At 41.0% G+C, this 13,526-nt stretch overlaps 1 protein-coding gene across 2 annotated transcripts in view; it reads left to right on the plus strand.

Annotated features, from left to right (window-relative positions):
- Positions 1 to 8,096: 8,096 nt before the first annotated feature.
- The window catches only part of Rap1b (RAP1B, member of RAS oncogene family), a 32,611-nt gene continuing 27,181 nt past the window's right edge, over positions 8,097 to 13,526 (plus strand). The window contains exon 1 of one of the 2 annotated variants that reach the window (XM_090328157.1): positions 8,097 to 8,266. The gene's annotated coding sequence lies outside the window, so the exon portion shown is untranslated. Of the gene's footprint in view, positions 8,267 to 8,422; positions 8,590 to 13,526 lie in introns of those variants that run through there. The other variant, XM_090328166.1, reaches the window with a different exon arrangement.

Below are 13,526 nucleotides of genomic sequence, written 5' to 3' on the forward strand. Positions count from 1 at the left end.
CTGCCACTGTTAAACTCTGTTAGGCTTATATCAGAATCTCACTGAATAACTGCTTATGCAAAAATATTCACCTTAAGCTAAAATTGTCTACTTCCCCAACATACACAGGTAGGATTCTGTATAATCTGATGAAGCAGCTACCAGTTGCCTATAAGTAGTTTTTTCCTATTTCAACCAGATGGTTTGTGGAAGTGAGCTAGGGAAAAACTCCCAAGTAGCAGTTGGCTCTGCATCGGATCTATGAGTCACTGGCCTCTCGATGGCATGTAAAGTCAGGGCAGACACTACATAATTGTCTAGAAGAGAGACGAAGGCCTAGGAACAAGTTTGTGGGGTTTTTTGTTGTTGTTGTTGTTGTTGTTGTTTTTGCCAGTTGTGGGGCCTGAGCACTGTTCTTGGACTTTTCTCAAGGCTAGAGCCCTCCCTTTGAGCCACAGCACCACTTCCAGCTTTTTTCTAGTGTGTGTAGTGCCCAGGAATTGAACCCCAGTCTTCACGCATGCTAGGCAAGCACTCTACCACTAGGCCAAACTCCCAGCCCAGGAACAAGTTTTGAGGGGCTTCAACTGTTCAAGCTCAGAAAGAAATAGGAATAACAGAGAGATAAGAGTAGCCAAAGACATGGGATAAAGAGCATAGGTATGAGATACTGTGAAAACTAAGGGATTGGTGCTCTAATGATTATTAGTTACTGAAGTGCTACTGTGTGTGTGTGCTCACGCATGCATGCATGTGCCTGTAAGTGTGCCTGGGTACTATCCCTAAGCTTTTTGAAGGCTAGCACTCTACCACTTGAGCCACAGTGCACCACTTCTGGGTTTTTGATGGTTAATTTTAGAGTTTCCTGGACTTTCATGCCAGGATTGACTTTGAACCGTGATCCTCAGATCTCAGCCTCCTGAGTAGCTAGGATTACAGGAGTGAGCCACTAGCCTGAAGTGCTTCTCTTAAAACTGTGCTTTTCACTATGTATAGATTAAATGAGGCCTTATTTTTTGATCTTTCTAAAAATTCATTTTTAGTACATATATGCTATGAACTTAAAAACATTATTTCTAATGCAAATGTACTTTCAAATTACAAACTACTGACATAAAGAAAGAACAAAAGCTAACTGTAGTGGTGTACCACACCCTGTAACGCTAGCACTTAGGAGGCTGATGCAAGAGGATCACAAGTTCAAAGCCCTCCATGGCTACACAGCAAGTCTGTCAAGGAGAGAAAGGGGAAAAAAAAAAAAGAAAGAAAAAAGGGAGGAAGAGATAGAATACTATCAATCCTTAATTGAAAACTCTCTTCAGGAAAGAAAAGTAAAAGTTTGATCAATATTTATTCAATTCTTACTGGTTAGACAAAGTAATATTGTGCCAGAGAGTATAACAGGAACCATTTGTATCACAAATTTTTAACATGGTAATACCTCACAGTTATGGAATGTTTATTTTATAATGAGCACTATTTTATTTGCTTTATTTAATTCTCACAATATCCCATAATATAGGTTCTATCATTGTACTTACATTACAGTTGTGAAAGATGTCAGTAAAGAACTCCACTCGAGATGAATAGAGTCCATATTCAAACACTTACAGTTTGACTTCAGAACTAGTCTATGTAACCACTATCCTTCCTTCCTTCCTTCCTTCCTTCCTTCCTTCCTTCCTTCCTTCCTTCCTTCCTTCCTTCCTTCTGTCCTTCCCTGCATGCTGGTAATCAAACCAAAGGCTTTACACACAGGCCAGTGCACCCCCACTGAACTACACCCTACTTCCATTTTTATCCTTGGCCCCTATTTTATACTTGGCCTGGGGTTAGAGTACTTTCCTAGCATGCACAAAGCCCTGGGTTCGATTCCTCGATATCACATACACAGAAGTGATGCTATGACTCAAGTGGTAGAGCTCTACCCTTGAAAAAGTCCAACCAAGGACAGTACTCAGGCCTGTGTTCAAACCCCAGGACTGGCAAAAAATAAAAAATAAAAACAAAAACAAAAAACCTCTTCATTGTAGATGTTGTTATATACATTTTAAAGATTAATAAAAAGAAGCTTGGAATGGTTAAATAACTCTCCTAGGTCATAAATCTTCTATGATTAGTTTGGAAACTGTAACCAGGATTAACAAGACTCTTGGACTTAATAAGTTTCTTGGACATGATGCTGGCAGCATATTATGTATAAAGAATTTAAAAGATATGGATGGTTTCAGTTCTCAAGGATCACAGGAAGAAGAAAAGACAAAAAGCAATTCAAGTTAGGCGATGTTCCTAAGTGTCAAAGTACCAAAGGCAATTCAAGTTAACCCTAAGTATCAAAGCATGGCATAAGAAATTATTAAGGAAATTCAAAGGAAAAACATGGCTCTTGAAGAATGCCTAAAGTTTAGATAAATACAAAATAGACAACGGCAGTGTTTTCTTGCTAAAAAGAACAGTATTCCTAAGGGAACAAATAGGATAACATGATGCCAAAAGAAGGCAGATAAAGTAGGATGTAAATCTATAATCTGCCACATACTTACATATGGTCGTAGGCAATTATTCTAAATTTTTAGCTTTCTCATCTGTATAGTGTCCTTAAAACCTGTGTTTTGGACTTTGGTAATCATTATTAAGGCCTAATGACTGAGGAACGGGAGGATACAGGACTTGGGGGGAAACTAGAATTGGAAAGGAGTTACTCTAATGATAAAGTCCCAGGAGATACCTTTTTCCTCCACTATAGACAATCTTTTGCATATTAGTTGTTTTGAGTTATGTATAACCAAAAAGGACTTATATGAGGTTTATTTTGAGATTTTTTTTATTTAAATTGTTTTTATTTTCCTTTTCTTGTGGTGTTGTGGCTGAAACCCAGGGCCTCACACATGGCTAGGCAAATTCTATTCTGCTGAGCTACACCAGTCCTTTAAGTTGCTTTTGAGTATTTCATGAACTTCAGTTTTTCTACTGTGTTCTGCTTTTCACATTCATTTATATGATAGCTCTGGGAATGCCATTTTCTTTTTAGGTTTTTTTTTTTTCAGTTAAGGTTTGAGAAGGAAAAATTTTAAGTACAATCTGTTCCTTACATCATAGACATAAGCCATGACAAAATGGTAGAACTTCTATATTTATCTAATGGGATATAGGCAGGTTTGTATGTCAAGCCCAAAACTACGAAAATAAGAACAAACAGAATTTGAAACATATCTTGAGACACATAAGCAGTTACTATAGTTATTATACAGAGTAGAAAATACGCCAGGTAGCTTCATTTTTCTATATATAAGTACATTGTTTCCTCAAAACAAAAATCTTAAAAATATACAAATACCTTAGCTCTAAGTTGTTTTTCCATAATAGCCATGGTCTAATACACTCTTACCCCGTCTCCTGTGTGAATGAGTGGTAGAATTTATAGAAGTACATAGAGTTTAAAATGCAATCTTTAACCAAGAAAATACAATGGAACTAATTGTGAAGGTAAGACATCAGTTTTCCTTTCTCATAACCAATAACTGTCCTTCTTATCTTTCTCAACCTTCAACTTTAGCCATGGAGGTTGCAACAAAGGTGCAGAACTATATTGATACACCATATACCATATCTATACACATATAGGTATAGAGAGAGATAGCTCTCTATATAAAAATCTCTCTACATGGATACATAGATATAGATGATTTAGGTATATCTAGAGAGAGATCTATTTTCATATATCTAGCTATATAAACATATATTTCCTACTTATATACCATGTACTACATGATATTATATACATATATATATATCCTGACCTATACTATACACCATATACTTCCATACATTGTCCTATTTCTATATAATTTTCTATGTATATGCATGTCCTAATCATTTACCATGGACTATATACATATATACTTACTTTATTTATATGTCATACATTATATATACCTGTACACATATAATATTAACATGTCACATACTATATGCATAACCATATTCATATATATACTTGCACAAATACACACACACACACACACACACACACACACACACACACATATCCTAAAGGGAAAAGCCAGAAAGAAAGTGCCTTAAAAGACTCAAATTTCAATATTGTTTATTTCTAAATGAAATTATCCACTAACACTTTAGGTTAATAAACATTAATGATATTGATAACCAAGCTTAATTGGAAGTTAAAATATATTGAATCTTGTGTGTTCTAATAATCATTAAGGGTTGATTAAGAAAATAATAAATCATGGGGTGGGAGTTTGGCCTAGTGGTAGAGTGCTTGCCTAGCATGCACGAAGACCCGGGTTTGTTTCCTCGGTACCACATACATAGAAGCCAGAAGCCAGAAGTGGTGCTGAGGGTCAAGTGGTAGAGTACTAGCCTTGAGAAAGTCCAAGGACAGTGCTCAGGCTCTTAGCTCAAGCCCAGGACTCGCCAAAAAAAAAAAAGAAAGAAAGAAAGAAAAAAGAAAAGAAAATAATAAATCATGAATTTTTAAGTAAGTAAAATAATATTTGTACTTTTGTGAGCTTTTAAAATAACACTGTGGCTCCAGGGGTAGGATGGTAGCCTTGGGCTGAAGAGTTCAAGAACAGCACTAGGTCCAGAGTTCAAGTCCCATCACCAACAAAAAAGAAAGAGAGAGAGAGAGAGAGAGAGAGAGAGAGAGAGAGAGAGAGAGAGAGAGAGAGAGAGAGAGAGAGAAAGAGGAAGGAAAAGAAAGAGAGAGAGAGAGAGAGAGAGAGAGAGAAAGAAAGAAAGAAAGAAAGAAAGAAAGAAAGAAAGAAAGAAAGAAAGAAAGAAACTAGCATTAATCTTGAGGGCTGAAATCTTGCAATTTTCATTCAGATACCTAATTATGAGACCCAATACAAACCAAATATGCAGCTCCAGTGGCTCCCATTTATAATCCAAAACTACTCTGAAGGCTGAGAGCTAGAGAATCATGGTTCAAAGCCAAGCCAGGCAGAAAAATACATGAGAATCCATCTCCAAAATAACCCACAAAAAGCAGGGCTAGGTATACAACTCAAGTGGTAGAGTGCCAGCCAAGCAAACATGAAGCCCAAGTTCAAACATCAGTGCCACAAAACAATAACAATACAAAACCATATCTTATTTTAAAACTCTTAAAGAAACCAAGATAATAACATTATAGTATTTTAAATTCCAAGTACAAGGTTTGAGCCAACTGCCTGAGTCACATACTTATGAAACTGGCTGAGTGCAGAGTGCAAACCAAGGCCCTCAGGCTAAATCTAGTATGCCACTTGTTTTATTTTTTGTTTTTTGTGGGTTTTTTTTTTTATCAGTCCTGGGGGCTTGAACTCAGGACCTGAGCACTGTCATTGGACTCTCTCAAGACTAGGGCTCTATCACTTGAACCACAGCACCACTTCCAGCTTTTTATATATGTGGCACCAATGAATCAAACCTGGGTTTTTGTGCATGCTAGGCAAGTACTCTACCACTAGGCCAAACTCTGAACCCTACCACTTGTTTTTTTGTTATGTTTTATTTGTAAGAGCTAAGAATCAATTGTCTATTTTTTAATGATTCAAAAGCAAAATACCATTTTGTAACACAAATTTTAAGGCTCATAAGTAAAGTTCTATTAGAACAAAGCCACATCCATTCTTTTTATTTTTATTTTCTTTTTTCTTTTTTGCCAGACCTGGGGCTTTGAACTCAGGGCCTGAGCATTGTCCTTGGGCTTTTTTCTCAAGAGTAAAGCTCTACCACTTGAGGCACAGCACCACTTCCAGCTTTTTTCTATGTGTGTGGTACTGAGGAATTAAACCTGGGTCTTTGTGCATGCTAGGCAAGCGCTCTTATCACTAGTCCAAACTCCCAGCCCCACATCCATTCTTAATGTATGGTCTATGTCTACTTTTGTGCTCCCATTACAGAGTTGAATGATTGTATAGTTAAGTAGCTGCAACATAAACCATCTGGCCACAAAGCTTAAAATACTTGCGATCTGCCCTTGGCAGAAAGTCTGCAGACCCCTGTTCGGTAGGAAAGTTGAACACAAGTGATGAAAGAAACAAAAAGTATGATGAGAATTCAAACAGCTTTAGATGTGAAGTATCAGAAAAGATGCTTTTTCTTAGAGAAAGAAGATGGGTCTTAGTTAATGGGCAAGGTACTTGCAGAATGAGACAAAATAGGAAGGCCCATTCTGGGCACAGGAAATCACCTATGCAGAACAGAGAAGCAAGGAAGCTATTATTTGGGCAAGATAAAAAGGCTATTCTGAAAAGAAGACAGTTTTAAGTGAAAAGGAAAAGTGAGACATAATTTTATTTTGGTAGAGGAGGTAAGTAATTGAAGACTTTTTCAGGAAGGGAGTGACTTGCTAAACATGTTTTAAGATAATTCACTGGACAATAAATGTGTAAAATGGATCATAGCAGAAACTGAGTGAAAGCTAGAAGGCTGCAAAGGTTGGGGAGTTGAACGGTAGTGCCACCTTAACCAAGTAGGGTCCTATTAAACTGGGAAGGAGAAACACACTGAGAAAACCTTGTAGAATTTCTACCTAATAGGTGTGCCAAATGATGGATTATTCACGAGGAGGCAGAGACGAGTGTCAGGCTTGTAGACTAGCATTTTAAAAGATGTGATGCAGTGGGTTGCTAGTGGCTCATGCCCCAAGTAATTCTAGACTCAAGAAGCTAAGGTTTGAGGTTCAAAAATAGCCTGGTTTTGTCTAGAGGGCATGAAACCCTGGGTTCAGTCCCCAGAACCATAAGTGAGTAAATAATTTTTCTTCTGGCCAGTCCTGGACTTGATCTCAGGGCCTTAGCACTGTCCTTGGGCTTTCCTCAAGGCAAGCACTCTACCACTTGAGCCACAGCACCACTTCCGGCTTTTCTATGTATGTGGTGCAGAGGAATGGAAGCTGGGCCTTCGTGCATGCTAAGCAAGCACTCTACCATTAGGCCAAAGTTTCGGTCAATAAATATTTTTGATTGAAAAAAAAGTCTAAAATAATTGAGCTCTTGCCAAACAAGGGTTTCCTAATAATAATAATAATAATAATAATAATACTCAAAACAAGCTATTCAATAAATCAGATTGTAAGGATAAACTTTTTAGATTATTATAATTCATTCGTATCTACTCAATGACTTAACAGGGCTAACTTAATTTTCAATTGCTACCTATTCAATTCCAGGGTGAAATTGATCGCTTTTATCTTCCAAAGTTGCCAAGGTTTTTAAATTTTTATTTCCGCAGTAATTTGTTTTCAGGGCGCAATAAAACCATGAATCCAGCAATAATCCTTCATGACCCTAATTTCTTACTTTTCCTTGCACTTTGCTCTTTTTTTCATCAATCCTTTTTTAAAAAACAAAGCTCTGATGCTTCCAACACCAACAGCAATTACACTTCTTCTCTCTCTGTAATTCACATCACAACCCTATGTATGGTCAATCTGTAAGTCATTAAAGGGCCCTAGCCATGCACTTCAATGAGTCGTTTATTTCGTATGATGACATAGGGTCTAACCTTGTTTGGGAATCACCGGTCTATGAACTGCCTCTGCACGGAGTCTGGACAGAGTTCTCCCGGGTTAAGACCCCAGGGGAGGAAATACTTGTCGATTCCAGAGAAGGGTTATCTTCCACCTGAAGACTGCCCCTGGCTCAGGCTCCTTCAACCCCAGCTCTGACCGCAGGCATTGCATGCTCTCGGTGACTTCTCCAGCTACTTTCCCCAGCACAAAGGACCAAGCCGAGGGTTTATTATAAGTTTGCATTAAAAGGCATCTTCGGGGTTGCAGAGGGCTCCTAAGCCCCGTGCTCCCGTTACCCACAGGGATCGGGGCGAGCGTGCTCCAGAGGGAAAGCTGGCTCGCGGAGGCGCGGCCAAGGGACTCGGGGAAGACTAAAGAGATGCACCGAGGACGCCAGGCCGGGGAAGAAGGAGCTCGCTACGCCAGGCCCGCGGGCCCAGAGGCCGGCGGAAGGCCCCGGGGCGAGGACGGACCGGGCGAGGACGGACCAGCGGAGGCCCCGCCCTCTCGCCCAGGCCCCGCCCCCGTCCCGCCCTTTCCCGGGCTGCGCGCCCCGCCCGCGGGCGGAAGCGAGAGCGAGGCTGAACGCCTGACGTCAAGGCGACACCGCCAAACCTCGCCCTGAGCCAGGCGTGTAAACCAGCCGGAGCGGCGGCGGCGGCGGCGGCGGCAGTGGCAGGACCGCCGTGGCGCCGGGAGCCGAGACCCGGGGGGGAGCGCGGGGCGACGCTGGCCGCGAGGATCCGGGTGACAGCGTGAGAGGTTCGCAGAATGCGTGCGTGGCGGCTGCGGGGAGCGGCGGGGCGGGGGCCGGGCGCCGGCTGAGGGGGAACAGCAGGGTGGGGCGCGGTGCGACGCGGGCCGGGCCGGGCCGGGCGGGGCGGTCGGGGACCCAGGCGGCGGCCGCAGCGTCAGCCCCGGGGCGCGCGGCAGGTGGCGCGAGGGCCTGGCGTCCCCGCCGACCGGCGCGCCGCCTCTCCCGGGCCAAACGAGGAGGAACCTCGGCCGCCGCCGCCGCCGCCACCGGGGGAAAAAAACAGCGCGCTTGGCGGAAGGGGTCAAATGTCTGAAATATGGCGGAGGAAGTAAGAGCCCGAGGACCCCCCCCCCTCCTCCCCCGGCCGCTCCTTCCTGCCCGCCGGCGCGGCTCCCGCCGCCGCCCGCCCGGACTCTCGCTCCCCACCCCGCGTCCCTCCCCTCGCTGGCCGTCTCCGTTCCCCACCCGGGTGTGGGTGGAAGTTAAAACGGAAACCAGAAAGTTGTCCTTTCTCGAAGCCCCCGGCGTCCCCGGAGCCCCGAGCCGGGGAGAGGAGCGATCGGGGAGGAGGCTGGGTGGTGGCGGGAGAGCCACTCCCCGACGCCCCGCGGGCTCCAGCCTGACAGGGAAAAAGTTTGCCCGCACCGGGGCCGGCGCGTTCCATTTGTTGCGGGAAGTGGCCGGAGGAAGGCAGCGGAGGGAGCCCCACCTAGTCTGGCAGCCTCCGCGGTCGAGAGGGAAAACTGTTAAAGGGGCCTATGCCTTCGTCAGCGAGAGAGGGAAATCCTGGAAGTTTCTCTCTTCCTCTCCCCCCCCCCCCCCTCTCTCTCTCTCTCTCTCTCTCTCTCTCTCTCTCTCTCTCTCTCTCTCTCTCTCTCTCTCTCTCTCTCTCTCTCTCTCTCTCTCTCTCTCTCTCCTCCCCCCTCCTCTCTCGCTCTTCTTGCCATCTCGCTGTGTCCAATTCTAAAACTGATTTATCAGCGCCATGGATTTTATTTGAAACTCCTCCCAGGGAACTTGGGCCTTCTGGATTTTTCTACTAGGAGAATTAAGGAGAAAAAAAAAAAAAAACCACCAGGATGCCTTTCGGAGAAAAGATCGTCCTACTTTGAGCAGATGGTTTGCTTCCCCTTCGCCTGTCCTCCTCCCACCCTCTTTAATAGTTTAGAAAGACATTTTGGCTTTATAATTCCTGATAGGTATGAATGTAAGCACGTCTCTATTACAGTATCAAGATTTTGGTTTTTAGCGGAGTAAGTTGACCGTTAAAATGAAGATGTAATTTTAATATTTGAAAAATTCAGTCTAGTTGATTTTTTTTTAATCTTTGCCGGTAATATCCAGTACTTCCTACATAGATGTATATATGGTATGTGTTAGTATGTAACTTGTAAGTTGTAAATTCATTTTCACCCCTTGTTTTAATAACTAGAATGCTGTTTGGACTTGCTCAGAAAGAGCTTGTCTTAGCAAAAGAAACTTAAAGCTTACTTATAACCTCAAGTTCTTATCACTCTTAAAAAACTGTCTCTGGAAATAGTATTTATTGAGTCATGGAAGAGTCATGAGACTTTTTTTTAAGGGCCGGAAGGGACTATTTAGATCACCCAGTCCCACCCTGTCATTTTATGGAGGAGGAAACTGAGACCTAGAATAAGATAAGATAACCAGTTAGTGGGTTTGCTGACTTTTAGAATAGTAGTAGACAGTAATAGACAGCCTAGGGGAAGAAATATGACATTTTATAGTGAATTACATCTGGCAGAAATTATTAATCCCATCATACCCCCCATAAGATTGGTGTCTTAGTCAATGTGGAATAACCTCTTGAGTAGTTTCATAGTCAGATCTTGAGAGAGGAAGTCAGTTCTGATCAAGTGATATTGTTTAAAGACACAAACACTGAATAGGGTCTGTCCATGCTTTTAGTCCCTGCATTACCTTATATTCACTTGCACATCTTGTTTGACATTCACAATATACTGTAAAGCAGTATGATCTTAGGCAGTCCCTGAGTAAATACTTCAAACATGTATAGCCAGTTTGGTTTTATTGTGCCAGGTATTGAAATACTGAAAGGCCAGTACTCAATTGGCTTAAGTTTAATATGTATGTGATATGAAGCATGAAAATGATAGCTGACTTTATTTTTTTTAACCTTTTTCAGCCCATCTCCACCAAAATTATCTCTGTTCCTTAACTTGTATCACTTCCCATGTTCTGTTACTATCGGATATTGCACCAAATTGTAAATTCCAAGGACAAGTTATGTTTCTTTTGTTTCCCTAAAATATTATAGTGCCTTGTACACATAGTATGAACTAGTTAAAATGAAATTTTCATGAGTGTAAGGAATTTGTTTTCCACTGTATTTTTAGTTCCTAGTACCTCCCTGAAAATGTAGTAATTTTTAGGATTAGAATTTAAGTATTAATTGGTAATAAGTGTTGAAAGAACTCTACAAATCACTTTACAAATTGATTTTCATTTTATCCTCAATTATTTACAATAGGATTCCAATATTTTCTTTTAGCCCTATGAAGGTTTTGAAAGTGAGCTGCTCTAGCCAAAGAAGCACTATGTAAGGGAGAATCTACCAAGGTGAAATAAAGAATTGCTTTTTATTTTTTTAAGTTGACTCGTGTATCTAAGGATCTTTTATGTATGTCTTCCTATGTAATTCGAAATTGATCGAAAGCCTATGCAGAGATTGATAACATGGAAACTCACTATACATTGGGATGGAAAAGCTCCTTTTCAGCTTTCTTTGCTTTTTGTTCAGTTCTTGATACTTAAGGGAGTGCAAGTTGGATCTAACACAGAAAATTAGACCGGTTTTTATCATTTTTACCCCCAAATTTTGTAGTTTAGACAATTTGATTATTTAATGTTTGTCCCAACCCTCACCCCCCAGTCCTGGGGCTTGAACTCAAGGCTTTCTCAGTGATACTACTTGAGCCACAGCACCACTTCTGGCTTTTTATGTGTATGTGGGACCAAGCAATCAAACCTGGGTCTTCATGCATGCTAGGCAAGCATTCTACCCCTAAGCCAAACTCCCAACCCCAGGTCCCTGGATTTTACCTCAGCATGACAAATAAATAAGCAAACTATTTGTGACTAAATACGTACTTTTAGTTTGTTCATCCACCACTCTCCTATCATCTCCTACCATCTCTGCTAACAGTCATAGAAATTACATTGAAGGTTTTACTGTTAGTCTTTTCAAGTTGAATTTCTTTTTAGAACAACACATCTTAACTGGTGTAATGGGTCATTTTAATAGTGTACAAAAATTTCAATTTAGCTATCTGTAGGCATAATTTCTGTACCATGTTTTATGCTGAAAGCTAATGTTTTTTCAACATTTAGACATACTTTACAATGGTATTGAAAAATGCTAATTACCTTGTGTTAAGTGTTTTCTTCTTTGGAAATCTTATTAATATGGTGGAAACAGCTGCATAGAATAGAATAAATTCATCCATTTATAGAAAAAAAAACAAAATTGTTTGGCTATATAATTTGTTGAACTTTGAGTCCAATTTTGCATTTAGGTTATTGTGATGAAATCAATCCCTTTAATCAGAGTTTAGCTGGGGGTCGGGGGGTTGTTTCTTGGGGGCCAATCCTAGAGCTTGAACTTGGGCCTGGGTGTAGTCCTTCAGCTTTTTTTTTTTTTCTGTCAGTCATGAGGCTTGAACTCAGGGCCTGAGTACTGTTCTTGGACTTTTTTTCTCAAGACTAGAGCTCTACCACTTGAGCCACAGCACCACTTATAGCTTTTTTCTATGTATGTGGTACTGAGAAATCGAACCCAGCTCTTGCATACCGGGCATGCACTCTACCACTCGGCCAAACTCCTGGCCAATCCTTCAGCTTTTTGTGCTCTAAAGTACTTAAGCCCCAGCTCCACTCTGGTCTAAGTTTCTTTGGTGCTTAATTGGGAGAGAAGAGGCCCATTGACTTTCCTGCTTCTGCTCAGTTTTAACTCTTAGCTTCCTGAGTAGGTAGGATTGTAGGTGTGAGCCACTAGTGCCCAACCAGCAACTTTTTTACTGCCTTAATCACTAACAAAAACATATCGCTTCTGTTTTATATTTCAGAACATTATTTATTCCTGATGGCCTTCAAATGAAGAGTGCATAGCAATTGATTATGTCAGTAGTCACTTAGAAGTTTTTTTCCTTTGTATCAACGGAGGGCCACTTTTTTAAAACTTCCTCGGAGCCTTAAAACTTTGAAAGAAATGAAAATTTAGGAAAAGTTCTAGGTTTCAAAATAGTATTTAAATTCTCTAAGATATTTACAATGTGAGTTGCAAAATTTCCACCCAGTGCTTATTATACAGAGGGACAATATTCTTTTTTTAATTGTAATTAATAGAAGGGTTATATTATATTCGCCAGATAGAAGGTATGTTACTTCACAAACATTGATACCCCTTCTCATATTTTTGTCCCCAATTCCCTCTCCCCACCCCTGCCCCTCATCTTGTTTTACACCTTCCCTATCCTATTTCAAATAAACATATATACAATATACCAGATAACAAGGTAAGATACTGTAACAATATGAGAATAACCAAGGAACAGCAAAAGAGATGAGAAATAACATAGTGCATTAAGAACAAGTCTTGCTTTTGTGGCAGTACTTCATTTTTTTGTTGTTGTTTTTGTCAGTCATGAGGCTTGAACTCTGTGACTGGGCACTGTCCCTGAGCTCTTTGGCTCAAAGCTAGCATTCTGCCACTTTAGTTACAATGCCACTTCTGGCTTTCTGGTGGTTAATTGGAGATAAGATCTTGTCTCATGGACTTTTCATACCCAAGCTGGCTTTGGAACTGAGATCCTCAGATCTTACTTCCTGAGTGGCTAGGATTACAGGCATAAGCCACCAGCACCAGCAATACTTCTGTTTTATACTTTTGTTATATTACTTTATATCAATCAATGAAACTTTTTTTTTCTTTTTTCTTTTTTCTTTTTTTTTTTTGCTAGGCTTGGGCTTGTGCTCAGGGCCTGAGCACTGTCCTTGGACTTTCTCAAGGCTAGAGCCTCAGCACCACTTCCAGCTTTTTTCTATGTATGTGGTACCAAGGAATCAAACCCGGGTATTCATGCATGCTAGGCAAGCAGTCTACCACTAGGCCAAACTCCCGGCCCCTCAATAAAACTTTTAAAATTTAGAGACCCTTTATGTTTAAACTGAGGTAACTTGCTAGGGAATCTTATCTAATAGGATTGAATGAGATATTGTTTGTTT

This window comes from Megascapheus bottae, chromosome 2, assembly GCF_031878675.1.
Source record: "Megascapheus bottae isolate mThoBot1 chromosome 2, mThoBot2.hap1, whole genome shotgun sequence".
Taxonomy (NCBI): Eukaryota; Metazoa; Chordata; class Mammalia; order Rodentia; family Geomyidae; genus Megascapheus; species Megascapheus bottae.